Source organism: Musca domestica, unplaced genomic scaffold (genome assembly GCF_030504385.1).
Source record: "Musca domestica strain aabys unplaced genomic scaffold, Musca_domestica.polishedcontigs.V.1.1 80, whole genome shotgun sequence".
Classification (NCBI taxonomy): Eukaryota; Metazoa; Arthropoda; class Insecta; order Diptera; family Muscidae; genus Musca; species Musca domestica.
The window spans coordinates 1,216,751-1,224,664 of record NW_026712410.1 but is presented as its reverse complement, the minus strand read 5'-3'; positions in this window follow the sequence as shown (position 1 = coordinate 1,224,664).

Sequence of the window (7,914 nt, the reverse complement as noted above, 5' to 3'; positions counted from 1 at the left end):
ATATCAGTTTCGTTTAGGTATAATAATACCACTAAAAATTCGTCCTTTTGCATGTTGTTACAATTTCTACCGAATTATCTGTAACTTGACATTTAAAGTTTTCGGTATTGTGAAATCAATACCGGAAATAACTGGCTACTATTGGTTCCCCATTAGGCATAGCCTCAATTTAAAAGTACGTCGAGATTTTTAATGTTTTGATGCTTTAAAAATTATTTTTTAGTCAAAATTGAAAACCATATAACGGCATGTATAGAAAATATGCAAAATTTCTCGATTTTTTCGGTTTTTTTTTTTCAATAAGAATTTTAAATTCCAAAAGGCATTTTGAAACAATTCTACACAAAACTCCATATCAAAATAGAGAAGTCAATTTTTCTATAGAGGCTTTTCTCAACATTTTATTTCATGAAAACGTTTCCTCTCAAATTACAAATAACCAAAAGTAAATATGAGTCAAATCGGCCCAGCCGTTCTCAACTAATGTGTTACTATACTTTTTTAAATTTTTTACATACTGATTTAAAGAAGTAGGTGTGGGCAGTTCCTCTGACCCCAAACAGATACCTAAGGTTGGAGGGAGAGTCAAGATTACGTCATATACTAACTGTGGAACAGATATCGTCATGATTTTGGCAAATATTAGGATTTTAGGTAAATCAAAAAATGAGCGTAAAATTGGTCGTGGTCACTTTTTCTTTGAATAAAAAACTAAATCGGTGTACAACGAATATTTAAAAAAAAAATTATGCATATCCGTACATATAGATTAAAAAGTAGGCGTGGTCAGTTCCTCAGTCCCCAAATAAATACTTAGGATTGGAGGGAAAGTCTACGGTATGTCGTGTAATAATTTTAAAACCGATATCTTCATTATTTGGCAACTATAAGGATTTTAGATAAATCGAAATAGTGGGCGTAAAAGTAGGCGTGGTCAATATTTTGTTCTTTAAAAACCTAACTCGGGGTATGACGAACGGTTGTACAAAAAATTATGCAAATCGGTTCGGCCGTTCTCAACTGATTCCATTACCAACGGTATGGAGGGTATATTAACTTTGTTATTCCGTTTGTAACTCCTCGAAATACTCATGTCAGACCCAACAAAGTATATATATTATTGATCAGCGTAAAATTCTAAGTCGATTTAGCGATATCCGTCTTTCTGTCTGTCTGTCTAACTGTCTGTCTGTCTGTCTGTCCGTCTGTCTGTTGTAATCACGCTATCTTTCGAATGAATTGAGATAGATGGCTACAATTTTGCACACATGTTTATTTTTCCAGTAGGCAGGTTAAGTTCGTAAATGGGCCATGTAGGTCCACGTTTTCATATAGCTCCCATATAACGGTAACCCCCCTATATTCGGTATTTTGATGATTTTAGCGACGTTATTTACCGGAATTGTTTCAAATTTGGTATTTGAAGTTCCAAATGGATACTACACCCTAAGATAGAAAACTGTCTGTGCAAGTCTATGTCTTCGTATAGCCCCCATATAACGGTACCTCCCGATATTCGGTATTTTGATGATTTTAGCGACATTATTCACTGGAATTGTTTCAAATTTGGTAATTGAAGTTCCAAATGGATACTACACCCTAAGACTGAAAATTGTATGTGCAGGTCCACGTCTTCGTATAGCCCCATATAACGGCACCTCGCTATGTTCGGTATTTTATGGGTGTGAAGATAAATTGGAAAGTTAAATTGGATGTTAACAGAACACAGTCACTTAACAGAGCTCTTTTAAGGACTTAAGAGAGCTTTGTTAAAGACTTAGTAAAAAGAAAATTTTGAAAAATATAATTATTTGTTAATTATTATATTAAAATTTATTACTTCGGTAATAAAAATTACTTGAATACAAATTAAATAAATACTATGCAGCACCAACTATGGAACAAACCGTTTCAGACACCCGAATTGGGTCATATCTTTATTATGATGTAAAAAAACGGAATGGACCACTGTGCAAAGCCTATAAAACCTACGCGGATCAAACTAGGCTTAAATGAAAGGTCTCTCCGAGCACTTTCAGCCCATATATAGGTTATAGTCCAAAACCGTTTCAGAGACCCAAATTGGACCTTGGACCTTAATAATAATAAGGTCCTAACAGATTGAACCACTGTGCAAAGCCTATAAAACCTGCGCGGATCAAACTAGGCTTAAATGAAAGGTCCCTCCGAGCACTTTCAGCCCATATATAGGTTATAGTCCAAAACCGTTTCAGAGACCCAAATTGGACCCATCAAGATAATAAGAAGGTCCTAACAGATTGAACCACTGTGCAAAGCCTATAAAACCTGCGCGGATCAAACTAGGCTTAGATGAAAGGTCTCTCCGAGCACTTTCAGCTCATATATAGGTTATAGTCCAAAACCGTTTCAGAGACCCAAATTGGACCCATCCTTAATAATAATAAGGTCCTAACAGATTGAACCACTGTGCAAAGCCTATAAAAAGTGCGCGGATCAAACTGGGCTTAAATGAAAGGTCTCTCCGAGCACTTTCAGCCCATATATAGGTTATAGTCCAATATTTTTCTTCGACATTTCCTCTTTTATGTTTTATCGCTAAAGTTCTTATTTTATTTTTAATTTCTTTAAATGTTCTACGTCTAAAAAAGTAATAAAACAAAATTCCCGTACCGGCATTCGAACCTACGACCCAACAGATTTCTGCGGAGCCACTCAACCGACTCGGCCACTGCACCAGTGTGTAGGCGTTGGCTTAAAGTTATTAACAGTGCCGAACAGTATGAGATCATTTTTGCTGTTGTCAACGTTGATAATCAAAATAAAATTGGTAACGGACATTTTATTAATTAAAGAACCTCTCATGCAGTGGGTTGCATATTAGCGTAGGTAGTAGGTAGATTATTTTTACTATAATTATTTATACTAATAAATGTACGTTAATTTTTTTATTTGTATATATTCAAAAATTTTTATTTATATTATTTTTTCCATTATAGTTATATATTTTTATTTTCATAATTCCGTATTTTTATTTATTATTATATATATCTTTATTCCAAAAAATATTTTATTTATTATATTTTATTATAAATATGTTAAAATGTTGTATTAAAACTAATTCCTTTTTATACTTATTTATATTGTTGTTAAATAGAAACATTTTTTTATTTTGAAATACCCACTTCACGATATTTCACACATTCACATCAGTTCATATTTTTTATTCAATTGCATTTATGTGAAGTAACCTATCTGAAATGCAAAATTCCAAAGAATGTGAACCGTTACATTTCGCACGTACAATTGTTGTTGTTTGTCTTAATGTACGTTTTTTTCTGACGAATAACTCTTGTTTATGTTTTCACAAAAAATACTACACAACTTAAGTTCACCATCGTCGTGATCTTGTGGTAGCTTAAGTGGTAAAGCTGTTTTGTTTCATGCCTTGCGTCGCGAGTTCGAATCCCGCGGAAGGCGTGTTTTTCTATTTTTAAAAAATATGTTTTTTTTTAAGAATTTTTTACAGAATAAATGTAATTTATGTAAGTATCTGTTATTAAAGTTTATATGTTGGAGCCATAAGTAATTGATTTTAAATTCAAAATTTCAGGAAGACTTTAAATATTTATATATATAATAAACAACCACCAAATTATACAAGCAGCAATCGAACACCAAGAGTGGACAAATAGTTTTTAAAAATTGTAAACATATTTAAGGCAATCATTAAGTCTAATATTCTGTAAGGCCATATCATACATTTATACATATCTATTATAAATTGGCTTACAGCTATATTGATCATTTTACAATTTGTAGGTGTTCTATATTATATTAATGTAATTTTTGATGTAGAAAAACATTTTTGGGGTAAAAGTATAAAACTTTCCTTCAACAGGATTTGAACCCAGGCCGAATGTTTCGTACGCCAGCGCGCTAACTGCTGAGCCACTCGACATACATTGCAGGTTGCGACTATGGCAAAAACGAATAATGAAAATCTCACTAAGTATTGATGTGCAAAACTGTCCAAAAATTGCGTTTGGCGCCACTTGTTAAATGCGTATTCTCATCTCTCTCTTTTCGTCAGCGACTTCTTCATTTCATTGTTTCTAAGTAAATTCTACGACGGTTTTTGTACGCCTACTGAGATACAAACACTATCTCTCTTCTTCCATCTCGCTCTCTCTCGCAATTGAATAAAAAATATGAACTGATGTGAATGTGTGAAATATCGTGATGTGGGTATTTCAAAATAAAAAAATGTTTCTATTTAACAACAATATAAATAAGTATAAAAAGGAATTAGTTTTAATACAACATTTTAACATATTTATAATAAAATATAATAAATAAAATATTTTTTGGAATAAAGATATATATAATAATAAATATAAATACGGAATTATGAAAATAAAAATATATAACTATAATGGAAAAAATAAATATAAATAAAAATTTTTGAATATATACAAATAAAAAAATTAACGTACATTTATTAGTATAAATAAGTATAGTAAAAATAATCTACCTACTACCTACGCTAATATGCAACCCTCTGCATGAGAGGTTCTTTAATCAATAAAATGTCCGTTACCAATTTTATTTTGATTATCAACGTTGACAACAGCAAAAATGATCTCATACTGTTCGGCACTGTTAATAACTTTAAGCCAACGCCTACACACTGGTGCAGTGGCCGAGTCGGATGAGTGGCTCCGCAGAAATCTGTTGGGTCGTAGGTTCGAATGCCGGTACGGGAATTTTGTTTTATTACTTTTTTAGACGTAGAACATTTAAAGAAATTAAAAATAAAATAAGAACTTTAGCGATAAAACATAAAAGAGGAAGTGTCGAAGAAAAATATTGGACTATAACCTATATATGGGCTGAAAGTGCTCGGAGAGACCTTTCATTTAAGCCTAGTTTGATCCGCGCACTTTTTATAGGCTTTGCACAGTGGTTCAATCTGTTAGGACCTTATTATTATTAAGGATGGGTCCAATTTGGGTCTCTGAAACGGTTTTGGACTATAACCTATATATGGGCTGAAAGTGCTCGGAGAGACCTTTCATCTAAGCCTAGTTTGATCCGCGCAGGTTTTATAGGCTTTGCACAGTGGTTCAATCTGTTAGGACCTTATTATTATTAAGGATGGGTCCAATTTGGGTCTCTGAAACGGTTTTGGACTATAACCTATATATGGGCTGAAAGTGCTCGGAGAGACCTTTCATTTAAGCCTAGTTTGATCCGCGCAGGTTTTATAGGCTTTGCACAGTGGTTCAATCTGTTAGGACCTTCTTATTATCTGGATGGGTCCAATTTGGGTCTCTGAAACGGTTTTGGACTATAACCTATATATGGGCTGAAAGTGCTCGGAGAGACTTTTCATCTAAGCCTAGTTTGATCCGCGCAGGTTTTATAGGCTTTGCACAGTGGTTCAATCTGTTAGGACCTTCTTATTATCTGGATGGGTCCAATTTGGGTCTCTGAAACGGTTTTGGACTATAACCTATATATGGGCTGAAAGTGCTCGGAGAGACCTTTCATTTAAGCCTAGTGTGATCCGCGCAGGTTTTATAGGCTTTGCACAGTGGTTCAATCTGTTAGGACCTTATTATTATTAAGGATGGGTCCAATTTGGGTCTCCGAAACGGTTTTGGACTATAACCTATATATGGGCTGAAAGTGCTCGGAGAGACCTTTCGTTTAAGCCTAGTTTGATCCGCGCAGGTTTTATAGGCTTTGCACAGTGGTTCAATCTGTTAGGACCTTATTATTATTAAGGATGGGTCCAATTTGGGTCTCTGAAACGGTTTTGGACTATAACCTATATATGGGCTGAAAGTGCTCGGAGAGACCTTTCATCTAAGCCTAGTTTGATCCGCGCAGGTTTTATAGGCTTTGCACAGTGGTCCATTCCGTTTTTTTACATCGTAATAAAGATATGACCCAATTCGGGTGTCTGAAACGGTTTGTTCCATAGTTGGTGCTGCATAGTATTTATTTAATTTGTATTCAAGTAATTTTTATTACCGAAGTAATAAATTTTAATATAATAGTTAACAAATAATTATATTTTTCAAAATTTTCTTTTACTAAGTCTTTAACAAAGCTCTGTTAAGTCCTTAACAGAGCTCTGTTAAGTGACGGTGTTCTGTTAACATCCAATTTAACTTTCCAATTTATCTTCACACCCATCGGTATTTTGATGATTTTAGCGACATTATTAACCGAAATTGTTTAAAATTTGGTATTGTCGGTGCGGGTCCAGTTTCGAATTTGAATATGGCAATGGCTTATGACAAACAATGCATATGTATGTCCACGTCGTATAGACCCCAATATAACGGCTATATTCGGTATTTTTAAAATTTTAACAGAATTTTTTAAGGATTTTATTTTTTGAAAATTTCCAAATTCGTTGCAAATGGTGGAGGGTATTAAAAGTTCGGCCCGGCCAAACTTACTACTTTTTAACTTGTTTTATATATAGAAGAAGAAGATATATAAAGTTTAAGTAATGTATTGTTTTGAATAATAAAAAATTGTATGTACAATGTTACCCCAATCCCAGTATATGATATGCCTTTAAATTAAAACTAATCCAACATAGTTTTATGCATCTGAACTCGCTTATTCAATAAATTGTTAATGACATCCGAAGTTCACTCAATTTTTTAGTAAAAAGTTGTAAACACTCAGTATTATTAATGCGCGAAAAAAACGTTTGACCAGACACATATTCAGCTGTGTAACTGTGTGACACATATATCGGAAAATAAAAATGATTTTTTTAAATGCGGTATATATCTATATATATATATGTTGCAAGGCACGGTCGACGAAGGAGTTTTTGATGTAACAGACAAAACCAACATACATGGTTATGCTACTTCGTTCAGGTTGAACGAAAGCATAACAAGTGGAGAAAGATGTAAATGTTTATAATTGCGGTTGTAAGATTTAGAAGACTTCAAAAGAATTTTAGTTTTATTTAATTCTTTGGTTCCTCTTCTATTGAGCTTACGATCTTGTCACTTGGGCAAAAAATGTTTTTTGTCATAGAAGTTATTTTTAAAATAACTTCTGGGGAGAATATCCCAGACAAGAAACAAGGGAACTGATGAGGATTGGTGGCTCTTTCCGAAACCTAAGTATTCCCTGCCTTACCCCCTGATAAACATTACCATCGTTCTCCACTAATAAACAAACGTTGTTTTTATAAAAACAACAATAAAAAAATTTTAGTTTTATTTAATTCTTTGGTTTCTCTTCTACTGAGCTTACGATCTCGTCACTTGGGTAATAAATGCTTTTTGTCATAGAAGTTATTTTTAAAATAACTTCTGGGGAGAATATCCCCGACAAGAAACAAGGAAACTGATGAGGATTGGTGGCTCTTTCCGAAACCTAAGTATTCCCTGCCTTACCCCCTGATAAACATTACCATTGTTCTACACTAATAAACAAACGTTGTTTTTATAAAAACAACAATTAAAGAATTTTAGTTTTATTTAATTCTTTGGTTTCTCTTCTATTGAGCTTACGATCTCGTCACTTGGGTAAAAAATGTTTTTTTTTTTTTGTCACAGAAGTTATTTTTAAAAAAAATTCTGGGGAGAGTATCCCAGACAAGAAACAAGGGAACTGATGAGGATTGGTGGCTCCTTCCGAAATCTAGGTATTCCCTGCCTTACCCCCGGTAAATATTACCATCGTTCTCCACTAATAAACAAACGTTGTTTTTATAAAAACAACAATAAAAGGGACAAAGCCTGACCATTTTGCAACAACAAAATACTACGGTATCCCGAACAAACAAGCCAATACTGTTCTATTAATAGACAAGGCACGGTCGACGAAGGGCTTTTTATTGTAACAGACAAAACCAACTTACATGGTTATGCTACTTCGTTCAGGTTGAACGAA